This window comes from Triticum urartu, chromosome 1 (genome assembly GCF_003073215.2).
Source record: "Triticum urartu cultivar G1812 chromosome 1, Tu2.1, whole genome shotgun sequence".
In the NCBI taxonomy this organism is placed as follows: domain Eukaryota; kingdom Viridiplantae; phylum Streptophyta; class Magnoliopsida; order Poales; family Poaceae; genus Triticum; species Triticum urartu.
The window spans coordinates 538711762-538726772 of NC_053022.1; positions in this window are offsets into that span (position 1 = coordinate 538711762).

Sequence of the window (15011 nt, forward strand, 5' to 3'; positions counted from 1 at the left end):
TAACACAATTATAGCATGAATAAAGACAATTATCATGAACAAGGAAATATAATAATAATGCTTTTATTATTGCCTCTAGGGCATATTTCCAACAGTCTCCCACTTGCACTAGAGTCAATAATCTAGTTACATTGTGATGAATCGAACACCCATGGAATTCTGGTGTTGATCATGTTTTGCTCTAGGGAGAGGTTTAGTCAACGGATCTGCTATTCAGGTCCGTATGTACTTTACAAATATCTATGTCTCCATCTTGAACATTTTCACGAATGGAGTTGAAGCGACGCTTGATGTGCCTGGTCTTCTTGTGAAACCTGGCTCCTTGGCAAGTGCAATAGCTCCAGTGTTGTCACAGAAAGAGTTTGATGGCCCCGACGCATTGGGTATGACTCCTAGGTCGGTGATGAACTCCTTCACCCAAGATTGCTTCATGTGCTGCCTCCGAGGCTGCCATGTACTCCGCTTCACATGTAGATCCCGCCACAACGCTTTGCTTGCAACTGCACCAGCTTACTGCCCCACCATTCAAAATATACACGTATCCGGTTTGTGACTTAGAGTCATCCAGATCTGTGTCGAAGCTAGCATCGACGTAACCCTTTACGACGAGCTCTTCGTCACCTCCATAAACGAGAAACATTTCCTTAGTCCTTTTCAGGTACTTCAGGATATTTTTGACCGCTGTCCAGTGTTCCTTGCCGGGATTACTTTGGTACCTTCCTACCAAACTTACGGCAAGGTTTACATCAGGTCTGGTACACAGCATGGCATACATAATAGAACCTATGGCTGATGCATAGGGGATGACGCTCATCTCTTCTATATCTTCTGCCGTGGTCGGACATTGAGCTGAGCTCAATTTCATACCTTGTAACACAGGCAAGAACCCCTTCTTAGATTGATCCATATTGAACTTCTTCAATATCTTATCAAGGTATGTGCTTTGTGAAAGACCTATGAGGCGTCTCGATCTATCTCTATAGATTTTGATGCCTAATATATAAGCAGCTTCTCCAAGGTCCTTCATTGAAAAACTCTTATTCAAGTAGGCCTTGATGCTGTCCAAGAGTTCTATATCATTTCCCATCAATAGTATGTCATCTACATATAATATGAGAAATGCTACAGAGCTCCCACTCACTTTCTTGTAAACGCAGGCTTCTCCATAAGTCTGCGTAAACCCAAACGCTTTGATCATCTCATCAAAGCGAATGTTCCAACTCCGAGATGCTTGCACCAGCCCATAGATCGAGCGTTGGAGCTTGCACACCTTGTCAGCATTCTTAGGATCGACAAAACCTTCCGGCTGCATCATATACAATTCTTCCTTAAGGAAACCATTAAGGAATGCCGTTTTGACGTCCATTTGCCATATCTCATAATCATAGAATGCGGTAATTGCTAACATGATTCGGACGGACTTCAGCTTCGCTACGGGTGAGAAAGTCTCATCGTAGTCAACCCCTTGAACTTGTCGATAACCCTTAGCGACAAGCCGAGCTTTATAGATGGTCACATTACCATCCGCGTCTGTCTTCTTCTTAAAGATCCATTTATTTTCTATGGCTCGCCGATCAACGGGCAAGTCAGTCAAAGTCCATACTTCATTTTCATACATGGATCCTATCTCGGATTTCATGGCTTCTAGCCATTTGTCGGAATCCGGGCCCGCCATCGCTTCTTCATAGTTCGAAGGTTCACCGTTGTCTAACAACATGATTTCCAAGACAGGGTTGCCGTACCACTCTGGTGCGGAACGTGTCCTTGTGGACCTTCGAATTTCAGTAGGAGCTTGATCAGAAGTTATCTTGATCATCATCATTAACTTCCTCTCTAGTCGGTGCAGGCACCTCAGGAACATTTTCTTGAGTTGCGCCATTTTCCGGTTCAAGAGGTAATACTTCATCAAGTTCTACTTTCCTCCCACTTACTTCTTTCGAGAGAAACTCTTTCTCTAGAAAGGACCCATTCTTGGCAACAAAGATCTTGCCTTCGGATCTGAGGTAGAAGGTGTACCCAATAGTTTCTTTTGGGTATCCTATGAAGACGCATTTTTCCGACTTGGGTTCGAGCTTTTCAGGTTGAAGTTTCTTGACATAAGCATCGCATCCCCAAACTTTTAGAAACGACAACTTAGGTTTCTTCCCAAACCATAATTCATACGGTGTCGTCTCAACGGATTTCGACGGAGCCCTATTTAAAGTGAATGCGGCAGTCTCTAAAGCATAGCCCCAAAAAGATAGCGGTAAATCGGTAAGAGACATCATAGATCGCACCATATCTAATAGAGTGCGATTACGACGTTCGGACACACCATTACGCTGAGGTGTTCCAGGCGGCGTGAGTTGTGAAACTATTCCACATTTTCTTAAGTGTGTGCCAAATTCGTGACTCAAGTATTCTCCTCCACGATCTGATCGTAGAAACTTGATTTTCCTGTCACGTTGATTCTCAACCTCACTCTGAAATTCCTTGAACTTTTCAAAGGTTCAGACTTGTGTTTCATTAAGTAGACATACCCATATCTACTCAAAGTCATCAGTGAGGGTGAGAACATAACGATAGCCACCGCAAGCCTCAACACTCATTGGACCGCACACATCAGTATGTATGATTTCCAATAAGTTGGTTGCTCGCTCCATTGTTCCTGAGAACGGAGTCTTGGTCATTTTACCCATGAGGCATGGTTCGCACGTGTCAAATGATTCATAATCAAGAGACTCTAAAAGTCCATCTGCATGGAGCTTCTTCATGCGTTTGACACCTATGTGACCAAGGCGGCAGTGCCACAAGTATGTGGGACTATCATTATCAACCTTACATCTTTTGGTACTCACATTATGAACATGTGTAGTATTACGTTCGAGATTCATAAAGAATAAACCATTCACCATAGGAGCATGACCATAAAACATATCTCTCGTATAAATAGAACAACCATTATTCTCATTCTCAGATTTAAATGAGTAGCCATCTCGAATTAAACGAGATCCCGATACAATGTTCATGCTCAAAGCTGGCACTAAATAACAATTATTGAGGTTTAAAACTAATCCCGTAGTTAAATGTAGAGGCAGCGCGCCGGCGGCGATCACATCGACCTTGGAACCATTCCCGACGCGCATCGTCACCTCGTCCTTTGCCAGTCTCCGTTTATTCCGCAGCTCCTGCTGTGAGTTACAAATATGAGCAACGGCACCGGTATCAAATACCCAGGAGTCACTACGAGTACTGGTTAGGTACACATCAATTACATGTATATCACATATACCTTTTGTTTTGCCGGCCTAGTATTTGGGGCAGTTCCGTTTCCAGTGACCCTTCCCTTTGCAATAAAAGCACTCAGTCTCGGGCTTGGGTCCATTCTTTGGCTTCTTCCCGGCAGCTTGCTTGCCGGGCGCGGCAACTTCCTTGCCGTCCTTCTTGAAGTTCTTTTTACCCTTGCCTTTCTTGAACTTAGTGGTTTTATTGACCATCAACACTTGATGTTCCTTTTTGACTTCTACCTCCGCTGATTTCAGCATTGAGAACAACTCAGGAATGGTCTTTTGCATCCCCTGCATGTTGAAGTTCATCACAAAGCTCTTGTAGCTTGGTGGAAGCGACTGGAGGATTCTGTCAATGACCGCATCATCCGGGAGATTAACTCCCAGCTGAGACAAGCGGTTATGTAACCCAGACATAGTGAGTATGTGCTCACTGACAGAACTATTTTCCTCCATCTTACAGCTGAAGAACTTATCGGAGACTTCATATCTCTCGATCCGGGCATGAGCTTGAAAAACCATTTTCAGCTCTTCGAACATCTCATATGCTCCATGTCTCTCAAAACGCTTTTGGAGCCCCGGCTCTAAGCTGTAAAGCATGCCGCACTGAAACGAGGGAGTAGTCATGTCAACACGTGTCTGCCAAGCGTTCATAACGTCTTGGTTCTGTGGGACGGGTGCGTCACCTAGCGGTGCTTCTAGGACATAATCTTTCTTGGCAGCTATGAGGATGATCCTCAGGTTCCGGACCCAGTCCGTATAGTTGCTGCCATCGTCTTTCAGCTTGGTTTTCTCTAGGAACGCGTTGAAGTTGAGGACAACGTGGGCCATTTGATCTACAAGACATATTGTAAAGATTTTAGACTAAGTTCATGATAATTAAGTTCATCTAATCAAATTATTATGAACTCCCACTCAGATAGACATCCCTCTAGTCATCTAAGTGATACATGATCCGAGTTAACTAGGCCGTGTCCGATCATCACGTGAGACGACTAGTCAACATCGGTGAACATCTTCATGTTGATCGTATATTCTATACGACTCATGCTCGACCTTTCGGTCTTCTATGTTCTGAGTCCATGTATGTACATGCTAGGCTCGTCAAGTCAACCTAAGTGTTTGCATGTGTAAATCTGTCTTACACCCGTTGTATGTGAACGTTGGAATCTATCACACCCGATCATCACGTGGTGCTTCTGAAACAGCGAACTGTCGCACACAGCTGCACAGTTAGGGGGAACACTTCTTGAAATTATTATGAGGGATCATCTTATTTACTACCGTCGTTCTAAGTAAACAAGATGCAAAACATGATAAACATCACATGCAATCAAATAATAATAGTGACATGATATGGCCAATATCACATAGCTCCTTTGATCTCCATCTTGGGGCTCCATGATCATCTTGTCACCGGCTTGACACCATGATCTCCATCATCATGATCTCCATCATCGTGTCTCCATGAAGTTGCTCGCCAACTATTACTTCTACTACTATGGCTAACGCGTTTAGCAATAAAGTAAAGTAATTTACATGGCGTTTCTCAATGACACGCAGGTCATACAAAAATAAAGACAACTCCTATGGCTCCTGCCGGTTGTCATACTCATCGACATGCAAGTCGTGATTCCTATTACAATAGCATGAACATCTCATACATCACATATAGATCATTCATCATTCATCACAACTTTGGCCATATCATATCACAAACCACTTGCTGCAAAAACAAGTTAGACGTCCTCTAATTGTTGTTGCAAGTTTTACGTGGCTGAATTAGGGTTCTAGCAAGAACGTCTTCTTACCTACGTTAAAGCCACAACGTGATTTGTCAACTTCTATTTACCCTTCATAAGGACCCTGTTCATCGAATCCGCTCCAACTAAAGTGGGAGAGACAGACACCCGCCAGCCACCTTATGCAACTAGTGCATGTTAGTCGGTGGAACCGGTCTCACGTAAGCGTACGTGTAAGGTTGGTCCGGGCCGCTTCATCCCACAATACCGTTGGAAGCAAGATAAGACTAGTAGCGGCAAGAAAGTTGACAACATCTACGCCCACAACAAATTGTGTTCTACTCGCGCAAGAAGAACTACGCATAGACCTAGCTCATGATGCCACTGTTGGGGAACGTTGCAGAAAACAAAAATTTTCCTACGGTTTCACCAAGATCCATCTATGAGTTCATCTAGCAACGAGTCATCGGATGCATCTACATACCTTTGTAGATCGCGAGCGGAAGCGTTCAAAGAACGGGGATGATGTAGTCGAACACGACGTGATCCAAATCACCGATGACCAAGCGCCGAACGGACGGCACCTCCGCGTTCAACACACGTACGGGCGGATGACGTCTCCTCCTTTCTTGATCCAGCAAGGGGGAGAGAGGTTGATGAAGATCCAGCAGCACGACGGCGTGGTGGTGGATGCAGGGCGTCACAGTAGCAGGGCTTCGCCGTATACTAACGAAGGAAGAGAAGAAACGATAACGGGGAGAGAGGGAAGCACCAGGGAGACTGGTGATATGAAGTCCCTCCCTCTCCTCAACTATATATAGGGAGGGCCAAGGGTGTGCGCAGCCTAGGAGATCCAATCTCCTAGGTGCGGCAGCCAAGGGGAGGTTTCCCTCCCCCCCAAGGCACCAAGAGGTGCCTTCCACCATTGGGACTCTTCCCTTAAGTGGAACCCTAGCCGCATGGGCTTTTGGGGATGGTGCCCTTGGCCCATCTAGGCCAAGGCGCACCCCCTACAGCCCATGTGGCCCCCCGGGACGGGTGGCCCCACCCGGTGGGCCCCCGGGACCCCTCCGGTGGTCCCGGTACAATACCGATAACCCCGAAACTTGTCCCGATGGCCGAAACAGCACTTCCTATATATAATTCTTTACCTCCGGACCATTCCGGAACTCCTCGTGACATCCGGGATCTCATCCGGGACTCCGAACAACATTCGGGTTACTGCATATACATATCTTCACAACCCTAGCGTCACCGAACCTTAAGTGTGTAGACCCTACGGGTTCGGGAGACAAGCAGACATGACCGAGACGACTCTCCGGTCAATAACCAACAGCGGGATCTGGATACCCATGTTGGCTCCCACATGCTCCACGATGATCTCATCGGATGAACCACGATGTCGAGGATTCAATCAACCCCGTATGCAATTCCCTTTGTCAATCGATATGTTACTTGCCCGAGATTCGATCGTCGGTATCCCAATACCTCGTTCAATCTCGTTACCGGCAAGTCACTTTACTCGTACCGTAATGCATGATCCCGTGACCAGACACTTGGTCACTTTGAGCTCATTATGATGATGCATTACCGAGTGGGCCCAGTGATACCTCTCCGTCATGCGGAGTGACAAATCCCAGTCTTGATCCATGTCAACCCAACAGACACTTTCGGAGATACCCGTAGTATACCTTTATAGTCACCCAGTTACGTTGTGACGTTTGGTATACCCAAAGCACTCCTACGGTATCCGGGAGTTACACGATCTCATGGTCTAAGGAAAAGATACTTTGACATTGGAAAACTCTAGCAAACGAACTATACGATCTTGTGCTATGTTTAGGATTGGGTCTTGTCCATCACATCATTCTCCTAATGATGTGATCTCGTTATCAATGACATCCAATGTCCATAGTCAGGAAACCATGACTATCTGTTGATCAACGAGCTAGTCAACTAGAGGCTTACTAGGGACATGTTGGTGTCTATTATTCACACATGTATTACGATTTCCGGATAACACAATTATAGCATGAATAAAGACAATTATCATGAACAAGGAAATATAATAATAATGCTTTTATTATTGCCTCTAGGGCATATTTCCAACAGCTCCGATGGTGAATGGTTTATTCTTAATGAATCTCCCCGTATACAATTCCCTTTGTCAATCGGTATGTTACTTGCCCGAGATTCGATCGTCGGTATCCCAATACCTCGTTCAATCTCGTTACCGGCAAGTCACTTTACTCGTACCGTAATGCATGATCCCGTGACCAGACACTTGGTCACTTTGAGCTCATTATGATGATGCATTACCGAGTGGGCCCAGTGATACCTCTCCGTCATACGGAGTGACAAATCCCAGTCTTGATCCGTGTCAACCCAACAGACACTTTCGGAGATACCCGTAGTATACCTTTATAGTCACCCAGTTACGTTGTGACGTTTGGTACACCCAAAGCACTCCTACGGTATCCGGGAGTTACACGGATCTCATGGTCTAAGGAAAAGATACTTGACATTGGAAAACTCTAGCAAACGAACTATACGATCTTGTGCTATGTTTAGGATTGGGTCTTGTCCATCACATCATTCTCCTAATGATGTGATCCCGTTATCAATGACATCCAATGTCCATAGTCAGGAAACCATGACTATCTGTTGATCAACGAGCTAGTCAACTAGAGGCTTACTAGGGACATGTTGGTGTCTATTATTCACACATGTATTACGATTTCCGGATAACACAATTATAGCATGAATAAAGACAATTATCATGAACAAGGAAATATAATAATAATGCTTTTATTATTGCCTCTAGGGCATATTTCCAACAAGCCGCCCCGTGTACGCTACACCGGCGGAGAACATCCGTCCCGCCCAGGCAGCGGCGGATGAGCTGGACAATTTCGAGGGCGAAGAACGCCGCCTCATGATGGAGCAAGTCCAGCGGCTCCTTGACGCGGCCGCCGCGCAGAACAAGGCCGGCTGCCGCACGGAGGCGCCGCAGCAGCCAAACGACGACCCGCACCGAGATCAAGGCGCGACGTCTCGGACGCCGACTGGCGGCGCCCGAGGAAGAAAGGACAAGGAGCCGGCTGTCAGCCACAGTCGGACTCGCATTACCATAGAGCGCGACCAAGATGGCCGCCCGAGAGCAGTGGAACGACGGGACGACTGTCCGCCTCCCCCTCCCCGCAAGGAGAGGCGAGTCTCCCCGCCGCCTGTTGACCATCCGACTCTCGGTGACCGCCTTGGCCACCGAGAGGGAGTTGGAGAGAATGACGCCCGCCACCGGATCGACCGACTTCACCGGTCCCTGGCGCTGGAGGAAGAAGACGAGCTGGGTCCGCCTTGTTTCGGGCCCCGCATTCGGGACGAGCCCTTTCCCAAAGGGTTCATGCTCCCAAGAGACACGGCCAAGTATACCGGCTCCGTGAAGCCGGAAGACTGGCTAGTTGACTACTCCACGGCTGTCAGCATAGCAAATGGCAACAAGCGTGTCGCCGTAAAGTACGTTCCGCTCATGCTCCAGGGCACGGCCCGAACATGGCTGAACAACCTAAAGCCCCGCAGCATCAACAGCTGGGTCGACTTCACTGAAGCGTTCGTCCGCAACTTCACCAGCACATACAAGCGTCCTCCCAAGCCAAGTCAGCTCTCCTTGTGCGTACAAGGTCCTGACGAGTCGACTCGCGACTACCTCACGCATTGGCTGAGCTCCGGAACTCCTGCGAGGGCGTGCACGAGGTGCAGGCCATCGAGTACTTCACAGCCGGGTGCCGAGAAGGCACCCTCCTCAAGCACAAGCTCCTCTGCGACGAGCCAGAAACCCTCGACGAGCTGCTGATCATAGCGGACAAGTACGCCATGGCCGACTCCTCCATGAAGGCGGAAATTCAAATCAGCACAACTGGCAAAGTAGCTCCTCAGGCTCCAAGAACTTCGGCGGCAGACGCCGGACGGCGACAACAGCAAGGCGACAACAAGCGCAAGGCCCCGCAGCCGGCTTCCGGCAACCGGCAGGTCACGACCGTTGAAGCCCAGCAGCCAGAAGAGCAGCCTCCGCCCAAGCGACAGAAAGGCGGCAAGCCAATCTGGTTGCCGGCCTTCTCCTATGAGGAGACCTTGGATGGACCTTGCAAGTTCCACAGCGGCGCGAAGCCGTCGAATCACACCACCCGGAAGATCCACTGGCCCACCAGGATCGCCAAGGGAGACGGCCTCCTGTCACCCCCGCCTGCTGGGCAGCCGCCTCCGCCCCAGCATCCGGCAGTCAGGCCAGTCGGTGAAGTACAAGATGAATACCCTGAAGAGCATGGAGCCTATGTGGTGTTCACCAGTGTGGCTGATGATCGACGCAACAGGCGGCTGCAGCGACAAGAGGTGAACGCAGTCGCCTCAGAGATGCCAGAGTTCATGCACTGGTCTGAGAAGCCCATCATCTGGAGCAGGGCTAACCACCCAGAAGTGATGCCGAGTCCGGGCTCCTACACCTTGGTCCTGGACGCCACCTTTGCTACGGACAAACGGGCCGCGCGTTTCTCGCGAGTTCTTATAGACGGGGGCAGCAGCATCAATATCCTGTACAAGGACACCATGGAGAAGTTAGGAATCAAGCAAAGACAGCTTCAGAACAGCCGGACTGTGTTCCACGACATTGTTCCTGGGCTTTCCTGCTCACCAATCGGCAAGATCCTGATGGACGTCCTCTTTGGGGACAAAGATCACTTTCGAAGAGAGTCTGTTTGGTTTGAGGTGGTGGACCTTGAGAGCCCATACCATGCGCTACTTGGCCGACCCGCCTTGGCCAAGTTCATGGCGGTCCCCCACTACGCCTACCTCAAGATGAAGATGCCCAGTTCCAGGGGAATTCTGACTGTGGCCGGCGACTACCGGAAGTCGTCCGCTTGCGCGGCCGAGAGCAGTCGGCTGGCCGAGTCCCTGGTGATCGCAGCCGAGAAGCGACTCCTTGAACGAGTTGTGGCGATGGCCGGCAAGCAGCCGGAGATATCGCCCGACCCGAAGGAGTCGGAAGCTGAAGGTTCGTTCAAGCCGGCCAAAGAGACAAAGAAGATACCCTTGGATCCGGAGCACCCAGAGAGGTACGCTGTCATAGGTGCGAACCTCGACAGCAAATAGGAAGGCGAGCTCGTCGATTTCCTCCATGAGAATCGGGACATCTTCGCATGGTCCCCCAAAGACATGCCAGGTGTACCGACAGATTTCGCCGAGCACAAGTTACATGTCCGATCTGATGCAAAGGCGGCCAGGCAGCCCCTGCGCCGCTTATCAGAAGAGAAGAGAAGAGTTGTCGGAGAAGAGATAGCCCGACTCCTAGCAGCTGGCTTCATTATGGAAGTTTTCTTTCCGGAGTGGCTGGCAAATCCGGTCCTAGTACAAAAGAAGAACAAGCAGTGGCGAATGTGTATTGACTACACGAGCCTCAACAAGGCCTGCCCCAAGGACCCGTTTGCTCTGCCAAGAATTGATCAGGTGATAGACTCCACAGCCGGATGCGAGCTGGTGAGTTTCTTGGGTGCATACTCAGGATATCACCAGATCAAACTAAACCCGGCTAACAGATTGAAGACCGCCTTCATCATGCCGTTTGGAGCATTCTGCTACCTCACCATGACGTTCGGCTTGAGGAATGCCGGCGCCACCTTTCAGCGTTGCATGCAGAAGTGTCTCCTCGAGCAGCTCGGCCAGACCACCCACGTTTACGTGGACGACGTGGTGGTGAAGACGGAAAAGCGTGGAACACTACTGGAAGACCTCAAGGAGACCTTTGAGAACCTGCGCCGGTTCCAGATCAAGCTCAACCCCGAGAAGTGTGTCTTCGGAGTACCATCCGGCCAGCTGCTAGGTTTCCTGGTCTCTAAACGCGGCATAGAATGCAACCCAGTAAAAATCAAGGCCATCGAGAGAATGGAGGTACCCAGCCGACTGCTGGATGTGCAGAGGTTCACAGGCTGCTTAGCGTCCATCAGCCGATTCATCAGTCGGCTGGGCGAGAAAGCTCTCCCCTTATACCAACTCATGAAGAAGACCACTTTTTTCGAGTGGAACCATAAGGCGGACGAAGCTTTTCACCAGTTGAAGAAGATGCTGACTACTCCACCCGTCCTGGCGGCTCCGACTCCCAAGGAACCTATGCTCCTATACATCGTCGCCACCAGTCGAGTAGTCAGCACAGTCATGGTAGTGGAGCGCAAGAAGGAAGGCAAGGCGCTGCCTATCCAGAGACCAGTATATTACCTGAGCGAGGTACTGTCAACCTCCAAGCAGAACTACCCCCACTAGCAGAAGATGTGCTATGGCGTACACTTTGCTGCCAAGAAATTGAAGCCTTACTTTCAAGAGCATCCAATCACAGTGGTCTGCACGGCCCCACTTGCCGAGATCATCGGTAGCCGAGATGCCTCTGGTCGAGTGGCCAAGTGGGCCATAGAGCTGGCTCCTTACACCATCTACTACCAGCCCCGCACCGCTATCAAATCAAAAGCGCTGGCCGACTTCCTCGTCGACTGGGCCGAGACCCAGTACCTACCTCCAGTGCCTGACTCCACCCATTGGCGAATGCACTTCGACGGCTCCAAGATGTGCACCGGCTTGGGAGCCGGCGTCGTCCTCACCTCTCCTAAAGGCGACAAGCTCAAATATGCACTGCAAATCCATTTTGCCACCTCCAACAATGTTGCCGAGTATGAGGCACTCATTCATGGGCTCCGGCTTGCCAAAGAACTTGGCATCCGCCGGATCTTGTGTTATGGCGACTCGGATTTAGTGGTCCAGCAGTCATCTGGCGACTGGGACGCGAAAGACGCAAATATGGCGAGCTACCGTTTCCTCGTGAAGCAACTCAGCGGGTATTTCGAAGGGTGCAAGTTCCTTCATGTGTCAAGAAACGACAACGACCAAGCAGACGCCCTGGCACGAATCGGTTCTACCCGCCAAGCGATACCATCTGGCGTCGCCCTTCAACGCCTCCTCAAGCCGTCTGTCAAGCCTTCACCAGAATTAGACTCCATTTTTGTGTCGGCTCCTCCCAAAGACGGCGGATCTGACTCCAGAGCTCCGGCAGACGGAACAGGGACTTTGGCGGATGACTCCAAAGCCGCCACAGTCGAGCCCGGCCCGGGGACTGCGGTGCCGGACTCGAAGATTCCATAACTCGGCCCAAGGACCGCGCTAGTCGGCCTGGGGACTTCATCAACCCAGCAAGTGGCTGTTGACTCCAACCCGCCGCCTCCCAGCCCAGCCGCCCTCGTCCAAGTCGCAGTTCTGGTAGTCAAAGAAATAGCAGCACCCTCATGGGCCGAGCCCGTCCTCAAATTCCTGGGGAACAAAGAGCTACCAACTGATGAGACCTCAGCTCGGCAAGTACAACGCTGGGCGGCAGCCTATACCATAGTCAACAGAGAGCTGGTCAGGCGCAGCGTCACTGGTGTCTACCAGCGCTGCGTAGATCCAGAGCAAGGCCAGGCGATTCTCAAAGACATCCATCAAGGCGAATGCGGCCACCATGCGGCTTCAAGAGCACTCGTCGCCAAAGCCTTTCGGCACGGTTTCTTCTGGCCAACTTCCTTGGAAGAGGCCAAGGAGTTGGTCCAAAAATGCAAAGGGTGCCAGAAGTTCAGCTCCAAGCCGCACCAGCCGGCTTCTATGCTCAAGACCATCCCCATTGTCTGGCCTTTCGCAGTTTGGGGTCTAGACATGGTGGGACCATTCAAGACCGCACGAGGTGGTTTAACTCACCTACTTGTCGCAGTGGACAAGTTCACCAAGTGGGTGGAAGCAAAGCCAATTAAGAAACTGAACGGTCCGACTGCCGTGACCTTCATCACTGATATCACAATTTGGTACGGCATAGCACACAGCATCATCACCGACAATGGCACAAATTTTGCCAAAGGTGCCTTGGCCCGTTTCTGCGCAACACAGGGCATCCGACTGGACCTAGCGTCTGTCGCCCATCCGCAGTCAAACGGCCAAGTGGAATGAGCAAACGGCCTCATCCTGTCCGGCATCAAGCCTCGGTTGATCGAGCCTCTGGAGCGCTCGGCTGGCTGCTGGCTCAACGAGCTGCCAGCCATCCTCTGGAGCCTGCGCACGACTCCAAACAAGTCAACCGGCTTCACGCCCTTCTTCCTCGTCTACGGTGCCAAAGCTGTCATCCCAATGGACATAGAGTTTGACTCCCCATGAGTCACCATGTACACCGAGGAGGAAGCAGAAGAAGCCCGACAAGACGACGTCGATCTGCTGGAAGAGGGCCGGCTGTTGGCACTCAGCCGGTCCAGCATCTACCAGCAGAGCCTGCGCCGATACCACAACAGGAAGGTCAGGCCAAGATCTTTCCAAGAAGGCGACCTTATGCTCCGGCTGATCCAACGAACAGCCGGCCAGCACAAGCTGTCGGCGCCTTCGGAAGGCCCTTTCATCATCAGCAAAGTACTGGGCAACGATTCCTACTACCTGATCGACGCTCAGAAGCCCCGAGCACGCAAGAGGGATGACTCCGGCAAGGAGACAGAGCGGCCATGGAATGCAAATCTCCTCTGAAGATTTTACAGTTGATGCAGTATGTACCACGCTACCTTTTGTATTAAAGTACCAAGACTTCGGGCCCCCGAGACGAGCTCGGGGACTGCCCTCTTTTGTCTATATGATAAAAACTATGCCTACAAGTATGTTACTCTTCGTCATGCCATTTGGCACCGGGCTCGACAAGTCGACCCGGGGACTTCCGCCTTGCACTATGAAATGCTTCCTGCAGTCGGATAAGTAGTGTGTAAACGCCTAAACCATCTCCTGTCAGAAGCCGCAGCTTGCAGAGCGACTGTACGCTGGGCAGCAGTAAGGTAGAATGGGCACTCGCATGAAAAATGGCTAAGGATTCAAAGCATAAAACATAGCTCAAGATGGCCTCCAGCCTTTCTCGCAAACCGACTCTCGGATAGTCGAACTGCCGACTCCTATCCAACTTGCTCAAAAAAAATCTCTTGAAATCGGCTAAGTACTTGCTTTCCCAAAGTAGCCTAGCACTTGATCCAGCAACAGTCCGCAGAGCGGCTGTCCGATTGGCAAGGCAGGCAACTAAGAGAAAGCAGCAAAGGAAAAAAGCCAAAAGAACAATGAGCAAGAAAAGATAGATATATGTATTTACATAACATAGGCCCTTGGCCGAATTGTCGAGTAGAGGTTGAAAATACACCCCGCGGGTGGAATTGTGCGAATTAACAAGTTCTTCAAAGACTACTGAAGCAGATAAAATAAAAGATACAACGGCAGCTCAGGAGGCAGCAGACGGATTCGGAGGGTCGGAGGAGGCGCTAGCGTCAGGCGTCGGGGCAGCCGGCTGGCTAGTCTCGGCTTGATCATCTCCGGCGGCAGTCGACTCGGTCGCACGCGGCTCGTTGCTGGAGGCGCGGTCGGGCTGAGGCTGGCCATCTGCTCCGCCTTCTGGTGCCTCCGCCTCGCCCCCATCCTCCGCCTCGTCCTCCTCCTCGACGCTGGAGCCAATCACCTCCGCTGAGTCTTTGCCATAGTCTGGGTTCATCCCAAACCACTCCGGCGGTACCTCCTCGCCGTCTTCAGACCGCTCGGAGATGAAGATGCTGGTGTCGGTGTACTCGGCGATTTCCGCAACACGTTTGACGAGGGCATCTTCCTCTGCCGCCAGCTCCGGCTGGGCCTCCGACCGAAGCGTGGCCAACCGGTCTAGATCCAGCCCCGGGTACCATGCCTTGACGAACTCCAAGGCCCGGCGCGCTCCAGCCCGGGCCGAAGAGCCCATCCAGGCCTCAAGACGACCAGCCGCGACCTCCAGCCAGTTGGCCGTCAGGCTGGGTGTGTGCGGAGCCTGCATATCCGGCCAAAGGGCGGCAATCGCCTAGGCACCGACGTGCTGGAGCCGGCGCAGGATCCGGTGAGTTGGCCGGAGGCGAGCCTCGATGCTCAGGATGTGCTCGTCAAGAGTTTGGGGGGCATCGGC